General features: G+C 43.7%; 1 protein-coding gene across 2 annotated transcripts in view; it reads left to right on the forward strand.

The window, feature by feature from the left end:
• PDE4D (phosphodiesterase 4D) overlaps window positions 1–16,351 on the forward strand; it is a 1,264,832-nt gene that overhangs the window by 397,715 nt on the left and 850,766 nt on the right. The gene's annotated exons all lie outside the window — the stretch shown is intronic.

Genomic DNA, 16,351 nt, shown 5'->3' on the forward strand with positions numbered 1-16,351 from the left:
AAAACCTACACTGACTATCCCCAGGAAGCCTGCCAAAGACTCATAACCTGTGTTTTCCCTATTGAACTCACGACCTGTGTTTACCCTTTGACCTATACTGGTCATAATCTTAAGTTTATATCTAAATATTAGTACTAGTGTTGACTTAATATTAATGATTTTATCTTCCTGATTAGGGCCTTCCCTGGTGGTTCAGAGGTTAAAGTGTCTGCCTGCAATGTGGGAGACCTGGGTTCGATCCCTGGGTCAGGAAGATCCCCTGGAGAAGGAAATGGCAACCCACTCCAGTACTCTTGCCTGGAGAATCCCATGGACAGAGGAGTCTGGTGGGCTACAGTCCACAGGGTCGCAAAGAGTCGGATACGACTGAGCGACTTGACTTTACTTACTTCCTGATTATAGAAGGTCAGGGATCTAGTCTCATTTATTTTGTCCCAAAAGCCTAGCACAAAGTAATAAACTTTTGTTGACTGGAGGAATGGTCCTGAATCATGTGATGAAGTGACCGTACTTTATTGCCATTTTATAGATGATAAAGAAAAGTAGTGAGTTTATCAACTTTGTGCATAGCTTGTAGCCAACCTTAAAAGAGAACCAAGGTCTCACAATCTGTAGAAACTTCTGGTTAGCAAGAATCCCAGGATCCTGTCTGAATGAAAGTTCCACATGTAAGTGAAATGAAAGTGTTAGTCAGTCGTGTTTGACTCTTTGCAACCCCACGGATGGTAACCCGCCAGGCTCCTATGTCCGTGAAATTCTCCAGGCAAGAAGACTGGAGTGGGTAGTCATTGCCTTCTCCAGGGGATCTTCCCCACCCGGGGACTGAACCCGGGTCTCCTGCATCGCAGGCAGATACTTGACTGAGCCACCTATAAAGTAGTTAATAACGTTTTTGTGCAACTTTTTTAATTGAAGGATAAGTGCTTTGCAGAATTTTGTGGTTTTCTATAAGACATCAACTATGACAATCTAGAAGGGTGGAATGGGGAGGAAGATGGGAGAGAGGTTCAGGAGGGAGGAGACAAGGTTGTCCCTAAGGATGATTAAAGTAGTCAATACATAATTGAATGAATTGAAGGAATGAATAAGTTGAGTTTTCTTAACATATGCTCCATGTGACACTCTGCAATCCCTTCACAACAAGATCTCTCAGGCTTCATATGAGCATGCTCAGTAAGAGAGAAATCACTAGTGCCTTAGGTATGACATTCCCATATTTTGTCAGTTCTAAATGTTGAAAGTTGATTTTGTAAGCCTGGAATATTTCACAGTACTTTACAATTTTCACAATAAAATAATTTCAGGTCTTACGATAAAAATATTAAACTGAAGAGGGCTGAGAACGGTCATAAAACTTGAAATTAAAGAGGTTTCATCGAGCTGAAGTGAAATTATAGTAATGCAATCAGATACAGATCTCTCTCAGAGCTACCACCAGACTACCTTTTCAATTGGTCCTGAAACTGACAACTTTTCAGATCATTAGTTGGTCCTCAGTTATAGCACATGAGATTTTGTAAAATGTTCTGTTGGGAATTCATCCAGGTTGGTAGCATTCTGCTAGCTGCTGTCTGATTTCCGTCAATAATAATAGCTGCTGGCTACATAGTACCAATCTGAGCCCTGCTCTGTTCTTGGTCCTTTATGTATATTAACTCATTTAATCTTATCACTCAATCCCCAGGGTGGCTTTATTATACCCATTTGACAACAAAAAAAATTAAGGAAGAGAGAAATTAAGTAACTTGGTCAGGGTCACGCAGCTCAAAAGTGGCCGAACCAACTCAGACCCCAGCAGCCTAGTTCCAGAACCTATGTGCTTAACCACTGTTACTACATAGCACACTGCATACTTGTGAATCCTTGTACACCAATGCTGGCTCACCCTCTAGTGTTCAAAGCTCATCTGCTAATTAGTCCTAAAATGTTTTCAGAGACCAACACCAAAGTCAACAGCAATAGAGTTGCAGATGGATCTTCCACTACTTCTGAAAAGCTTAGGATTTTTCTGATTGCAGTCCCCTTTCAGGACCCCTGGTCCCCACAGCCTGAGTCACCTACTCAGCTTTTCTCAGTTTCCTGGAAAGCAACTCTCACCTGCTATTTATGTTCTTTTTTGTTCCTCTTCAGCCATAGATCTCTAGCACACTCTCCCTGATATTGAGAATTCCCCCTGGTTGTCTGTTTTCTTTATGTGTATAGTGTTACACACATAAACATACTCAAACGTGAGTTTGAGTAAGCTCCAGGGGATGGTGATGGACAGGGAAGCCTGGCATGCTGCAGTACATGGGGCTGCAAAGAGCTGGACACGACTGAGTGACTGAACTAAACTGAATAGTGTTATTGGGATAAATTCCCTCATTTATGTTATTACCCAGAATCTATGCAAAAATATGTAGACACACAAGACTGTACATGTTGCTCTTAGCCACGTCCCTGCCCTTCTTTTTCTAGTGTGTTGTCTTTTCCATGTTTCTTCGTGTTGTTGTTTTCTCTCTCTGCCTCAAAGACCTCCATGGTTCCTATTCACCTGAACATCTTTTTATCCTCCTAAAAGATGCTTACTCCTTGGAAGAAAAGTTATGACCACACTAGACGGTATATTCAAAAGCAGAGACATTACTTTGCCAACTAAGGTCTGTCTAGTCAAGGCTATGGTTTTTCCAGTAGTCATGTACGGATGTGAGAGTTGGGCTGTGAAGAAGGCTGAGCGCTGAAGAATTGATGCTTTTGAACTGTGGTGTTGGAGAAGACTCTTGAGAGTCCCTTGGGCTGCAAGGAGACCCAACCAGTCCATTCTGAAGGAGATCAGCCCTGGGATTACTTTGGAAGGAATGATGCTAAAGCTGAAACTCCAGTACTTTGGCCTCCTCATGTGAAGAGTTGACTCATTGGAAAAGACTCTGATGCTGGGAGGGATTGGGGGCAGGAGGAGAAGGGGATGACAGAGGATGAGATGGCTGGATGGCATCACTGACTCGATGGACGCGAGTCTGAGTGAACTCCGGGAGTTGGTGATGGACAGGGAGGCCTGGTGTGCTGCAATTCATGGGGTCGCAAAGAGTCGGACATGACTGAACGACTAAACTGAACTGAACCACATTTTCAGCTTTAAACTCTTGTGACCAGATTGGGAATTACATCTCTGAAAAAACATAGGTTTTCTAGTCTCATAAAGTGCAACCTGTTCCCAATGGAGAGACAAAAACGCCATGACTGTTGCCAAACTCCCATGCATGGGAAGAAATTCAGCTTTTTCTTTCACTGGTACAACTCTCAATTGGAAGCAGAGGTGAAATCTCCCCTCCCTACCCCCACCATGGCAAGGTCCATGTCCAGTACCATAGAGTCTCTGGATATACAACCAAGGGTTCTTTGATTAGCATCCTTTGTCTGCCTGTGACTCAGTGAAACTGTCTGGCAGATGGTAATTTCATCATATTCTAAGATGGGTTTTTCAGAAGCTGGCACCCCAGTGGTTGACCTGACACGTTGATACAATTGTCATGTCTCTATCTCTTGTTGGAAAATGCTATAGATTTAGGGAAGAAGTCAGCAAACTTATTCTGTGAAGAGTTGTTGGTAAATATTTTAGGCTTCAAGGAATGAATATATGGTCTCTGTAGCAACTATTCCACTCTAGGGCAGAATGAAAACAGCCATCCACAATGAGTAAATAAATGAGCTCGGCTGTGTTCCAATGCAACTTATTTTACAAAGACAGACTGCAGGCTGGGTTTGGCCCAGGGGTCCAAAAATTTGCCCCTCCCTAGCATCAAGAAGGAAGAAGAAGGAAATAGGGCTAGACCCAGAGGAGGAAATAAGTGTCACCAACCACTTCTCCAAGTCTTGCATTAATTTAATTATTTTCTGAGTCCAATAACTAAATAACTTCCTGTCCCTGGGGAGGTATGAATCTTGTACATTAATTTGGGGCCAGAATATCTAGTTTTATATCACTTTGAGTAATTTTTCCGTTTTGTTTTACATCGGATTTTTTAGATGTACTTTTCAAATAAACCATGCCTTAGAGACAGTGCCTCCCAGAGGTCAAAATGATGGTTGCAGTCATAGAGAGGTAACTACCTCGGAGTCAGGACTGGGAAGGACAGATCAGCAGGCCCAGACAGTGATATGCCATGCACTGGGAACCTTGAAAGAGCCACAATTTTTGATTCCATTGAAAAGTTTTCTGGCAAAGGCCTATTGCTTTTCCACATTGCTTTTGTAAGTATAGTATTTTCCCTCTGCTAGATTCTTAAATCTAATGTTCTTACCATTGTATGGAAAAAAGAAAGCTTAAAGTCTTAAAAATCATTTCTCGCTGGCTTAGAATTCTTTTCCTATTTGTCTGTTAACAACAAATAAATCCGCTTTATTGAATTACTATTAAAATGGATTTTCATTCTCTGGGCAAAAAGTGACCGATGACTGGCACATTTATTCGTGTGTGTGTGTGTGTGTGTGTGTGTGTGTATACACATAGTCATGTGCAAGTTGGACAGCAAGAGGAAATTAGTTAGGGAGGAATACATTAAAATTAGGAATGGTAGGTAATCATTATCATATATAGTCGATGCCCACGAAGACACAGGCCTTGACATCACCTCAACAATATTAACAAAGACATGTCAATAGTTGTTGGTGGCATTGATACAGCAGAGGCCTGAACCAATACAACGCTGACCTGCTTAGCAATCTTCACCAAAACTCTCTGACGCTTCTGAGCCAGACAAGAAGCATAGGTTTACTTAATGATAGGAGTAAGAACCCTTGGGCCAGAAGCAACTGTCCAGAAAAATCATCACTTATACATGGCGATTAGGTGCTTGGAAACAAAGCAGGGAAAATCTTAGCAGCAGACCTGCTGAGTATGGTGGCGATAAACAGTCCTGTCATCATCAGAAGTCAGGAATATTACCTTGTGTCCCCATTTAAAGGGAGCGCAGAAGGCTGACCTGGCAGAGACTGGGAAATGGTTTTGCTCCTGTCCACCCAGATGCAGTGCTTGCCCCCTGCAGTGCCTTCTATTATGTAGGTTATCACCAGAGAGAACAAGCCACTTGAGGCTGCTCACGAGAAGTCTGCAAAATAATACCAGCTTGTGGTTCAGGGTAGGCATAACAGAAGAAAGTCTTCACATTTCCTTGTCTGTAAGGCTGCCTTCTGCGTAGCTAGATTCTTTAGCATTGTTTCTTCCATTAGTTAAATTGGAGGGTCTGCTAATATCTTGAAACTGAGTCAGAGAATTTTTTTATTATTTATTTATTCTTGGTTGCGGAGCAGGCTTTGCTCTAGTTTTGGAGAGCAGGGGCTGCTCGCTCTAGTGGCGTGCAGACTTCGCCTGGTGGTGGCTGCTCTTGTGGTGGAGCACAGCCCAGGGCAAGTGGGCTTCAGTCGTTGCAGTTCCCGGGCTCTAGAGCGCACTCAGTAGTTACGGCACACGGGCTTAGTTGCTCCAAGGCCTGCGGGATTTCCCAGGCCAGGAATTGAACCGGTATCTCCTGCATTGGGTGGGAGACCCAGCTTCCATCTCTGGGTCGCGAAGATCCCACTGGCTTCCCACTCCAGTATTCCTGCCTGGAGAATTCCATGGACATAGGAGCTTGGTGAGCTTCAGTCCATGGAATCACAAAAAGAAAGACATGACTGAGTGACTAACATTTTCACACATTTTCCTGCTTTGGCAGGCAGATTCTTTACCACTGAGCCACCTGGGAAGTGCTGTGTCAGAATTTTTAAACAGGCTGATGACCATCCTTCAGACATGCTTTCACATCATTCGGAAAAAAGGGAAAATGTGACTCAGGGTTGAAGACGTGGGCTTGACATTGGTTTCCAAGGCTGAGATGATCACAGTGCAGAGGGTCATCCAAGAAAATGCTTGTAGGTGGAGAAGAGACGGCCAAGAAGAGAATCCTGGGGACATTTGAATTTAGGACCCGAGAGAAGAGCCTGACAATTAGAATGGAAGGATCCAGAGGAGGGTTGGTGGGTGAGACATGGAAAGGGGGATTGGTCACAGAGCCTGGACTAGGTCACTACCCTAATTCTGGTCCCACCACTGGTGACATGGAAAAGTTTTCTACTTTCTGAGCTTAAAATCTTTCAAAGTTAACAGGGAAATTTACTCCATTGCTAAATAGTGTGGCAAGTGCCTTCACAAATAACACATCAGCAATCCCCAAAACACCACAGAGAGCAACTTCTGCACATGAGAAAACAGAATTTTGGAAAACTTTTGTCCCTTGCTCATAATCACCAGTGGAAGCGAACCCAAACCTTCTGAGTCTAAAGCTCACGGTTCTATTGCCTTCTTCAGCTGGACAGGAGGGTGGGCTGAGACAAAAGGAGGAAAGGAAATGAAGAGGAAGGGTGAGATAGATTGCTCCGAGGAAGTCTGAGCCCGTGGAGAGTGGCTGAGGGCAGGAAAGCAGGTCACAGAATGATCTGGTGGCTAAGGTGTGGGCCAAGAAGCTCAGAGGACTTGAACAGAGTGACCAGAGTTTTGAAACATCTATTGAGGTAACATGAGAGAGCATTCTTTGAGAGCAGTTAAAATTACCACATAGGACACAAGTGAAGTGAGACAGAATGGATGTGTAGGAGGCTTGGGTGTTCTGGGTGTGTGAGTCTCCCACATAAGTCAGTACAGTACTGGGATGGAGGGGTGGGCGAGGCATGTTGATCTCTAACTGGATAGATGAGAAAATTGAAGAGACGAGAGCTTAGGAGGTTTCTAGAAATTAAATTTAATTTAATAAATAATGAAATTCAAAGTTCTCCAGGGGAAATCTCCTTTGGTTCCCTAGACCTCAGCCGCATCCCATGTCCTGCGCAGCAGTACAAAGTTTCCTGGAACACACTCAGATTTCCCTCTGCTCTGACATTTTCTTTCTCCTCACTTTCCTGCCCCAGCCCTCCAGCTTCACGCCACATCCTGCCCTCTCCTTTGACTTCTTTCTACCTTCCTCCTAACTGATTATGCCACTTTCTCATGTCAACTTTTGTCCTGTTGTGTATTGTATTCAGGAAAACAGACCCGGAGCAACAGTGAGTCCATTTCCATTTTGAGCCAGGGATATCTGTCTCACAGCATTTGTTTAAGGACAGTAAACAAAGAAATCATTCTTGATTTTTCCACTGTTGCTCAAAGCCACATGTACATACAAATGAAAAATGCACTGATTTTTTTTAAATGCAAATAAGTATGGAATGTCTTTTGTTTTATTCTTTAGATAAGACAGAAAAGTTGAGAGTAATAACAGAGGAAGGAAGGAAATGATTAAAAGGCTGAAGGCTCTGCAGACCAGATGGTCTCAAACTGCAGTAGCCCTGAGGCTGCCAGGCAGGATGGGGACAGGGGTGAGGAGTGGTGGTTCCCTCTGGCTGGTGGGAGGGAAGCATGGACCATGTGTCTAAAGCTTAGAGATTCTCCTGTGCTGTGTTTTGTGCCCTGATTAGTCGCTTAGTCATGTCTGACTCTTTGTGACCCCATGGATTGTAACCCACCAGGCTCCTCTGTCCAGGGATTCTCCAGGGAAGAATATTGAACTGGGTTGTCATGCCTTCCTCCAGGGGATCTTCCCAACCGAGGGACTGAACCCAGATCTCCCACATTGCAGGCAGATTCTTTACTGTCTGAACCACCAAGGAAGCAGAGATGCTCCTAGAGGTGGTAAATTTCTGTCGCGCCACCTTTTCACTGTAAGTTCCAGGTAGAAAGGTATCATCATTTTAAACTTGTCCTGAACACACAAAGGAGAAATCAATATATGTTCATTTACTTATTGCCCTTAAGAAAGAAACAATTTTAAGTAAATGATGAGCAAGAACCATTCTGTTCTACTTCCTACTTTATAATTGATGCTTTCAAACTGTAGTGTTAGAGAAGACTCTTTAGACTCACTTGGACTGCAAGGAGAGCCAACCAGTCAATCCTAAAGGAAATCAACCCTGAATATTCATTGGAAGGACTGGCGATGAAGAGGAAGCTCCAGTACTTAGGCCATCTGATATGAAGAGCCAACTCATTGGAAAAAAACCCGATTCTGGGAAGGATTGAGGGCAAGAGGAGAAAGGGGCAACAGAGGATGAGATGGTTGGATGGAATCACCGACTCAATGGACATGAGTTTGAGCAAACTCCAAGAGATAGTGAAGGACAGGGAAGCCTGGAGTGCTGCAGTCGTGCAGACACAACTGAGCAACTGAATGATGACTTTTTAATTCCCAGAAACAGTACACATTTGTGAGCATCACTGCTCACATACTTGACGATTAACTGTAACTCTGTGAAAACCAAATGATCTTTTTATTGAAAGATGCGTTTAAGTTAGAGTTTTGTTTCTTTATTGGTTGTTCAACCTTGTTTTTGATATTTCTAAGAAGTGAGCGCCACCTTCTGGCTACTGACAGGCTTGACAAGCAGCCAAATGAAGTAGCTGTGTATTCTTTGTGCACTGGGGTAGGGGTGTGGTCAGTTGTGTCAGACTCCTTGCAACCCCATGGACTGTAGCCCACCAGGCTCTTCTGTCCATGGGATTCCCCAGAGCAAACCCAAGGCTCCTGCATTGGCAGGCGGGTTCTTTACCACTGCGCCACCTGGTATTATTATCATTATTTTTACTATTCTTAACCAGAAGGAGGAATTTTAATTATTTTTCAGTTTCTAAAACCTAATGGTCACTTAAGGATCCTCATGGGAAGTCCCTTTTTCTTCTTTCAAGCAGTATACAATTTTTATTCCATATATATCACCTTCTCTAGTGTGGACTCTCTTTGTAATAATGAACAATACCGTAGCACAATTACGGAGCTCTCGTTCGCTCTCCAGGAAGAGATGGATCCCTGGCCCCGGGATATAGGTTAATAGTTTAAAGGATATACTAACCCTGATCCTCTAACTCAGAAACTAAGTCTGAGATGGGACAGAGCTATATACAGAAGCCTTCTTGGTAGAAGTGCATTTTGTCCCTTCCTCAGTAAGGGAAGCAAGTACAATTCTCATCAATAAATTAATGACTAAAATTGGCCTTTATGCAGAATCCAGCATGGGCTTCACCTGCATGTCTGGCGGTATACCAGTGAGATGCATGTTCAAACACTCAGCACATGCTTTTAATCCCGGCAGGTAATATTATATCCCCAAAGTGCTTCTCTTTGCTGAAACTGAGAAAATAGGAATTACATAGGGTAAATATGACAAATGGTATTTGTAGTATTATCTTTACTCTCTTCATTTTATTTTCTTATTTCCTATGAAATTTGTGCTTGAAAACTGCTCCAACAATTAAAAATTAGAGCAGCAAATTCAGAAGTTCTCACCCAACTAGCAAAATCTATTTTTTAATTTCTTAGAAAAATAAAGGCTTTTAAATCCCAACTTACAAGAGTCCATATCAATTGCTTGGCTTAATTTAGGTGTGTTTTTTCCCTTAACTTGGAAAATGATAGTGCTATATACAAAGTAGCTAGGCTTAGGAGCCACCTAGACAATATTTAACTGACACAAGCATCTCAGCACCTCCTCTTTCTTAAGGGTGACAATGATGTTATTAGCAATGGCCAACTATCTACTAAGTCACTGCTCTTGATTTTTAAGTGCAACTTTTCATTTCCCATGAACCACATGTACACATTAAATTTCTAAATTACAGAGTCTGGACTACATATGTCATTAGAATGTTTTGTAGTAGTGCCAAGAAAAGAAAAGAAAAAAAAAACTTCTTTCAAACCAAGAAGGCCCTGGGATTTTAATGAAATCCATTCCCCATCTAAAGCTCTGAAAGACCATTTTGGTGCCACCTGTCCTTAGCCATGAGGCTTCTCTATGGAGGTTCTTGGGGTGCATTTTGGTGGGACACCTCTCTGTAGGCAGCCTTTGCAGGCATTAATGGAATGTGCAGAGTTGAAAAAGCTGAAATTATATTTATAACCGATGTTTGCTTTATGCTTAATGTGAAAATGCTACAGAAATGTCCAGGGAGTCTTCAGGTATCTGGGGGAAAGCCAGTCCTTTGAAATTTTTGATACATAAGCAGGATAATGAAAGCTCATCTGTATCCCATACTTTTATCACACGCATACATCATACACTCTAGTCAGATTGGGATTTAATTGGTTGGAATGCAGCCCAGGCTTGAAAAGTTTTTAAGGCTCCCCAGGTGATCAAAATGCACTGCCAAGGTATCAACAGGCTCTGTGCAAACAAGACCTGTTTCTCACGTGGCAGGAGAGATGAAGCAGCTCTGGGCTAGACCATTTTATGGTAAATGAAAATTCTAGGGTTCAAGGCAGAAGATTGGGCCAAAGAATTAGACTCTGGAATTGGTAGGGAAGAAAGACCAATCTAAAAAGTGAGAGAATCCTACTGATGAGGAGGAAATGAGCTGAACTTGGGGTGACCATTGACAAGTCACTCCTTGTGGACTGAGAAAGATCAGAATGGAAGACACAAGGCCATGGGGCTCAGTAAAGCCGTTCCCTGAACAGAGCGGAACTGAACTTGGTCTGCGCCTCATATTCTGAAATAATCCATTCTCCTTTATCTGCTCTCAGGGCCCGTAGATGGATTACCCGACACTACTTTGTTGATATGAGGACTTAGTTTGAAAAAGGAGAGAGGAGATAAGGGTTGAGGGCATTGTTTGGTAAATGAATTGTGGGTACAGATCATCTGAGGAGCTTGTTGAAATTCAAATTCACCAGCCCAGCCTGAGACATTTTGTTTCAGCGGGTCTAGGGTAAAGGCTTAGAGCAGGGCTGCTTCTGTAATTTGTGAGGTTGTGAGATAAGAAAGCAGATGAAGGGTTGCATACCATGTATCTAAATATTTAAAAGTTCTGAGTCATACTAGCAAACTGTTGAGTCAAGGCAGCTCGAGCCTCCTTCCTTGACAAATAAGCCTATATACTATGATCTAGAAAGTCAAGTTCAAAGAGAGAGGCTTGATGTTTAGGTTCTGTCATCTCCCTCAGTGTCAAAGTCTATCCTCCCACTTTGACAAAAGTGTCCTCCCTATAGTCTGAAATTGTTCTTGTTTAGTCACTAAGTCATATCTGACTCTGCAACTCCATGAACTGTAGCCTGCCAGGCTCTTCTGTTTGTGAGATTGTCCAGGCAAGACTACTGGAGTGGGTTGCCATTTCCCTCTCCGGAGCATCTTCCCAACCCAGGGATGGAACCCGTGTCTCCTGCGTTGGCAGGTAGATTCTTTACCAGTGAGGCACCTAAGGCCACGTTCAGATTTAGCATTTTCAAGTCTCTCACTGTTGAGGGAAACAGCCTGTGGCCCACCCATTCTGTCTTTCCAGCCGGCTCACCTGGAACCGTATGGCACCACTATGCACGTGTGGGGATGTGCCCCGCCACAGGCCTAAGTTCTGACAGCAAACCTACCCTCACCCCTTGAGCAGCAGCCAGCCCTCAGACCCAGGAGTGGGCGCACTAGCGGTATGTCTGCCCCCTAGAGGCCAGATAGGGAACGGGACTGGAAGGGCCCCGATGACTGGTTGAGGCCAGTTGGGTAGGCAACTCCAAGACCCAGTTCCCAGGTCAGGGTAGAAAAGGAGCGCAGGTTCAGTGTGTGCCAGCTCCCAGAGCCCATACCAGCACCTCCCGGAGGAAGAGGGAGGGTCAGAGAAGGGGGAGTGGCAGCCTTCCCACTGCCCCAGGGCATGGCCACGCTTTCCCTGACCTAAGCAGGGTGTTCAACCCAGAGGTCTCAGAGGCTTAAACCCTGGCCTTAGACGCAATGATCTTAGGAGCATTGATCTTACAGCGGAGAAGGCAATGGCACCCCACTCCAGTACTCTTGCCTGGAAAATCCCATGGACGGAGGAGCCTGGTGGGCTGTAGTCCATGGGGTCGCGAAGAGTCGGACTCGACTGAACGACTTCACTTTCACTTTTCACTTGCACACATTGGAAAAGGAAATGGCAACCCACTCCAGTGTTCTTGCCTGGAGAATCCCAGGGACGGGGGAGCCTGGTGGGCTGCCGTCTGTGGGGTCGCATAGAGTCAGACACGACAGAAGAGACTTAGCAGCAGCAGCAGCAGGACATTATTGCTCCACTCACTTGTCAGTCAAGGTACCTGAGCTGGGAAATCCCTTCCTGTATTGTCCCCTCCCTTCCATCTCCATAATTTCTCCCACCAAAGAAAATCAAGGACAAATATGCCCACTCACACTTCCAAACAGTGTTTAAACAGAAAGTAGTCATTTTAATAGCTGTCTCTCTCACACTTCAGATTGTTGAGTTTTTAGAAAAGAAGTATTAAACTTGAATCAAAAAGAAGGTTATAATTTTGCACTAATGCAATAGATCTGTTAAATGTTACATCTTATTGACTATCAACTTAGAACTTTGCACTTCCTTAAAAATCCATTAGGACAATGACCACACCATTAGCTCTTGGGCAGATGCGTCCAAACCTTATTTTTTTTTAAAAGAAACAATACTTTTGGCAGGTGCCCCTTGTTGTAAGTGGTGGTGTTGCTCCAGTGTTTACCAACTCCCCAGAAGGCAATCCTGATGCTGGGAAAGATTGAGGGCAGAAGGAGAAGGGGATGACAAAGGATAAGATGGTTGGATGCCATCATCAACTCAATGGACAAGAACTGAGCAAACTCCGAGAGATAGTAAAGGACAGGGAAGCCTGATGTGCTACCGTCCATAGGATTGCAGAGTCAGACATGACTGAGCAACTGAACAATAAGACGGTGACTCAGCTGTGCCCAGGGAAGCCTGTGGCCACAGTCAGGTTGGCCAGTCAACATGGCAGCTTTAGCCCAGCCGAGGAAACTGGAGCTCTGCAGGGCCAGAAGACAAGAAGCTGAGTTAGCCACTCCTTTCATTAAACCCCTCAGGCTGCAGTAAGATCCACATATGGTTTTAGGGGGAAAAGCCACATAAATGATATTCTGTCAACTCTATTATTTATTAAAGTACCAGCACTGGGGGCATCTCCCAAGATTCTTATGTAATTGATCTACTGTGAGCCAGATATTCGTGTTTTTATAAAATTTCAAGGGAATATGAGTGTGCAACCTGGGCTGAGGACCATTGGTTTAATGAATTGATTAACATTAAAGATTCTGAGATAACAAGATGGAGAACAGGTCCATTTTGATGAGAAGGGAGGAGAGAACAAGGGAGAAAATGGATGTGATGAGCCGTGGGAGGAGGACTCCAAGAAAGCCTTAAACCAAGACTGAGGGTGGGCTGGGACCGGAGGTGATGGCAGTGACTTCTCACGAGTGTGACCCTGACAGGCTGGGGGGCACAGAGGCAGGCACAGCCCACCGGGTGGGTATGTAGGGCACCATCCACCACCTTATCTACTTCCTGGGAAGCCTGGCTCTAATTTAGTCCACACTGAGGCTGGGATGAATTGCCCAGCTCGACTGGAAATTGACCATTCCCATGGTCCTCTTTCAAATGTTTAAAGTCCATGGACCACATTGCACTCTCCTCTGGGCTTTGTTGACTGCGGTAGATGGCCCATCCTGACCTTTCCTACACTTACTGGTAGCAGCACCCCAACATCCAAGATTTTTAAGTGCCAAAGGGAAGGAGAGCATGTGGACTTAACACTCAAACATAGCATGAGTCCTATTTTTACATTGTTATAAACCTGGTACTGAAGAACCCATGAATACAGACGCATCAAATGTAAATGTAAAGGTCACACCTAACTGTGTGTCAGCTGCTTAAAGGCATCAGCCCATGTGCTTGTCTGAATCTTGTAGTCCCTGGTGGGCAGTCCTGAACTCGTTTTCTATTGATACATTCCCTGCTGGTCCATTGATTTAATCTGTATCACTGCTGCTTCTAACCTGTGTGTGCTTTCTTCTTCTGCGTACAAACCTATAAAATGAAGCTTTGCAGCTTCCTGTTATAGGACTAGGGAGGTGGCAACAGTAATCTGTGGTCATATCATAACTGGTCCCAGAAAAAGACATTACTTTCATGCTTCAAGATATTTCTCAACTAAAGTGTTTCTCAAACTTGGTGAGTATTGGCACCACCTAGATAACTTTTTAAAAATGCAGATGTCTAGGGCCCACTCCAAAGGTTCTCTTTTAATTGTTGTGGTCTGGTCATAGAGATTTTTCAAAACACCCAGTTGATTCTAATACATAGAAAGGTTTAGAACTTCCAAAGTACCTTGTTTTTCTGATAAGTTTCAAGAGTTACAATTTTTTTTTTGCAGAGGGTTATTTTCAGAAATGCCTATCCTTGCTTTATTTCTGTACCTCCTGTGGATGTTTGCCTTTTGAATTTTGCTTCCTTAAACAAGAAAATGTAATGAACTGCTATTTACATATTGCACAATCCATTAAATTCATTCTGCATCTTGGATAAACTTGCTCTAAGCTAGAAATAAAAAATAATAAACTTTGCTGAGTTCTGCATTTCCTGTTTCAATTTAGCTAGTCCATAAGGACTTGGCAGGAAAGAGTTTGTTGTTCCTGTAATTAATGACTAGAACAGGATTGTTTGGAGTAAATGATTTGTTTTGAAACAGTCCTCTAATTTTCAGGGACATTTTCCCATTGTAAAACAATTATCCATAAAAACAAAAGTACCAAATAAATACCAAGATTTATAACATCGCCATGTCATTCCAAATGCCGTGACCTTGGGTCTACTACCCTACTGGTTTGAAAAATAAAACAGATTGCAGTCTAATGAAGCTCCTTGAAAAATAGTTAAAATTTAATCAATCAGAAACTAGTTGGGCTTCCCAGATAGCTCAGTCGGTACTGAGTCTGCCTGCAATGCAGGAGACCCTGGTTCGATTCCTAGATCGGGAAGATCACTGAAGAAGGGATAGGCTGCCCACTCCAGTATTCCTGGGCTTCCCTTGTGGCTCAGCTGGTAAAGAATCTGCCTGCATTGCGGGAGACCTGGGTTCTATCCCAGAATTGGGAAGATCCCATGGATAAGGGAAAGGCTACCCATTCCAGTATTCTGGCCTGGAGAATTCCATGGACAGAGGAGCCTGGCAGGCTACAGTCCACGGGGTCTCAAAGAGTCAGACACAACTGACTTTCACTTTCACTTTTCAAACTAACTGATGTAAAAAAAAAATTGATTTACACTCCATTCCAAAATTTGGTAAATATCGCTTACCGCATAGAAGACAGTTAGTCCCTAGGAAACAGATCTTTTTCAAATAATAATCATACTGTCAGTAAACCTAATCTATTAAACCCCTTCTGCTACTGCTAAGTTGCTTCAGTCATGGCCGACTCTGTGCGACCCCACAGACGGCAGCCCACCAGGCTCTCCCGTCCCTGGGATTCTCCAGGCAAGAACACTAGAGTGGGTTGCCATTTCCTTCTCCAATGCATGAAAGTGAAAAGTGAAAGGGAAGTCTCTCAGTCATATCCGACTCTTAGGATCCCATGGACTGCAGCCTACCAGGCTCCTCTGTCCATGGGATCCTCCAGGCAAGAGTACTGGAGTGGGGTGCCATTGCCTTCTCTGAAACCCCTTCTATTTGGTCTTTTTTAAAAGCTTGTCTCTCATAACTCAGAATAGTTAATTATGGAGTGAAATTTAATTATGATGTGTATGCATGCCAAGTTGCTTCACTCTTTGTGACTTATAGACTGTGGCCCACAAGGCTCCTCTGTCCATGGATTCTCTGGGTAAGACTACTGAAGTGGGTTGCCATGCCCTCCTCCATGGAATCTTCTTGACCCAAGGATTGAACCCATGTTTCTTGCAACTCCTGTAGACAAAATCTTTACCACTGAATGACCAGGGAAGCCCTAATTATGGTGTATTTATAGCTATTTCATGATTTATGGTCATTAGTCCATATTACCGGAGAAGGCAATGGCACCCCACTCCAGTACTCTTGCCTGGAAAATCCCATGGACGGAGGAGCCTGGAAGGCTGCAGTCCATGGGGTCGCTAAGAGTCGAACACGACTGAGCAACTTCCCTTTCACTTTTCACTTTCATGCATTGGAGAAGGAAATGGCAACCCACTCCAGCGTTCTTGCCTGAAGAATCCCAGGGACGGGGGAGCCTGGTGGGCTGCCGTCTATGGGGTCGCACAGAGTCGGACACGACTGAAGCGACTTAGCAGCAGCAGCAGCAGCAGCAGCAGCAGCAGTCCATATTACTTACTGAAAAAAATAACAATGCAATAGGATTTCTAGAGTGATAAACTTTAGGACACAAGGTATATTTGTTCTGAGTTCAGTCACTGATTCAATATATAAACTTGACAAATGATGTTTTGCAACCTCATCCTCATCTAGAGATTTCAAGACTAATAATGACTAATGTTTATGTAACATGCTAGAATTTATAAAGTACTTTATACATA

Source organism: Capra hircus, chromosome 20, assembly GCF_001704415.2.
Source record: "Capra hircus breed San Clemente chromosome 20, ASM170441v1, whole genome shotgun sequence".
NCBI classification, from domain to species: Eukaryota; Metazoa; Chordata; class Mammalia; order Artiodactyla; family Bovidae; genus Capra; species Capra hircus.